Below are 2,719 nucleotides of genomic sequence, written 5' to 3'. Positions count from 1 at the left end.
TTAACTAACTAACTAACTAACTAACTAACTAACTAACTATATATATATATATATATATATAATATATATATATATATATATATATATATATATATATATATATATATATATACATATACATATACATATACATATACATATACATATACATATACTTATACATACATATACATATATATTTTCAAATACATACACATACACATATACATATACTCACCTCAAAGACTCGAGCATTTCGAGGGCCACTCTGCCGCCTTGTTGTAGCATGTGTACGTCGTGTCCCTGTGCTTCACCCACTCCCGTCAGTTGGAACAAGTACTGTACCAACCGACCCACCTGACGTGACTGTGGGTGGTGTCTGATGTTGTACAGAAGCTCTTGCGTGAACGTGCGTACCAACCTGTGTGTGTAAAAGTGAGTGTGTGATGAAAAGAAGAGGAGAGTTTGCACACATGTGTGTGTATGTGTGTGTAAGGGGTGTATGGGCTGGGTGATCGTTGTGCACATATCAAACCATCACTCATGTACCAGGTACAGCCCTGTTATCATGGATATGGTTGCTTGGTGACAGAGAAGTAGGTACAATGGTGTCAGGTGCTACATAGAGATAGTGAGGTGTATTTATCTTAGAAACCCAGACAGCATACACGGAACATGTGGTCGCTTGAACGATACCGGCCACACGCACACATTCACGAGGTGTGCGATATAAGAAGACGCACACCAGCCACCGCATGCCCACACTCAGCGAAGAAATGCATGCACAAAAAGACACGGCGTAGGTATATATAAATATATATATGTATGTGTGTGTGTGTTCGAGCAAGGATGTAGAGGACGCACATGCGCACTCGCTAGGCGTGACAGTATGTGCGTCTCTGCTGACGCTTGACACTGGCACTGTGGCCGTGTAAAAGTCCTGGGCTGGTTGGTGTCTGGCTCATATATATCTAGCTGTCTGCTAGTGCGTGTGTTGAGTGAGAAGACATAGACCATAACTACAATACATAGATGTATTATACTACATCTACTATGTACACTACAATACATAGATATATTATAATACATCTGCTATGTACACTACAATACATCGATGTATTATAATACATCTACCTTGTACACTACAATACATAGATGAACTATAATACATCTACTATGTACACTACAATACATAGATGCATTATAATACATCTACTATGTACACTACAATAGATAGATGTATTATACTACCTCTACTATGTACACAATAATACATAATATCATACACCTACTATGTAACGCACACACTCACCAGGTGTGCTGTGTGAGCAGAGACACTTCTTCGTCCACTGTCTGGTGGCTGGGGTCGATACTATGACTGATGTCGCAGTAGCACACCAGACACAGCGCCAGATGATCCGCCCGAGCGTCTGCAGAGGAGAGTGCGATGAATGGCGCGAGTGGCCTTGGTGGATGAGTGCACGGGCAAAAGCCTAGATAGGTGGTAGGTACGTGGCCCAAGCTAAACCATAAAAACTAAAGAGCTGGTAGGTACGTGGCCAAGGCTAAACCATGAAAACTAAAGAGCTGGTAGGTACGTGGCCAAGGCTAAACCATGAAAACTAAAGAGCTGGTAGGTACGTGGCCCAGGCTAAACCATGAAAACTAAAGAGCTGGTAGGTACGTGGCCCAGGCTAAACCATGAAAACTAAAGAGCTGGTAGGTACGTGGCCAAGGCTAAACCATTAAAATGTAGAGCTGGTAGGTTCGTGGCCAAGGCTAAACCATGAAAACTAAAGAGCTGGTAGGTACGTGGCCCAGGCTAAACCATGAAAACTAAAGAGCTGGTAGGTACGTGGCCAAGGCTAAACCATTAAAATGTAGAGCTGGTAGGTTCGTGGCCAAGACTAAATGATTGAAAATTACGAGCTGGTCGGTACGTGGCCCAGGCTAAACCATGAAAACTAAAGAGCTGGTAGGTACGTGGCCAAGGCTAAACCATTAAAATGTAGAGCTGGTAGGTTCGTGGCCAAGACTAAACGATTGAAAATTATGAGCTGGTAGGTACGTGGCCAAGGCTAAACCATAAAAAATTAAAGCTGGTAGGTACGTGACCAAGGCTAAACCATAAAAAAATTAAAGCTGATAGGTACGTGACCAAGGCTAAACCATTAAAATTTAAAGATGGTAGGTACGTGCACGTGACCAAGGCTTAACCATTAAAACTTAGAGCTGGGTGTGTCTATATATCACGCCAAGCTAATCTATCAGAAAAGCTGCCATTACAATACAGATACATCCCTAAACACACCAATACACTCGTATCTGCACAACCCCCCCCCCTCCATCCACCCAACCTAACACGTGCAGCCCAGCCCACCTGTTACATAGAACTTAGTGACTCCACTGCGGAATAGCTTGTTGTTCTGTGTGCCGATGTTGTGGCCACAATGGTAGCACTGGGTGCTGGCGTGGGTGTCGGTGTGCATGTGCGTGTCTGCGTAGATGTGTGTGGGGTAGTCGTCGTCGTTGTCCATGTGATCAGCGATACGCAACGGTCTATTCTGTGGCGGAGTCTGTGGAGGCGAAGTAAGTGCATGTAGCATGGTAGGGGTAGGATGGGTTAGATTGCAGTGTGTGGTGGGTATAGTAGTAAGTAAGTTTCATACTCGAGGTATATATATATATATATATATATATATATATATATATATATATATAATAATACTATATACTACTA

Source organism: Sphaeroforma arctica (assembly GCF_001186125.1).
Source record: "Sphaeroforma arctica JP610 unplaced genomic scaffold supercont1.351, whole genome shotgun sequence".
NCBI lineage: Eukaryota > Ichthyosporea > Ichthyophonida > Sphaeroforma > Sphaeroforma arctica.
This window is presented reverse-complemented; position numbering follows the sequence as displayed.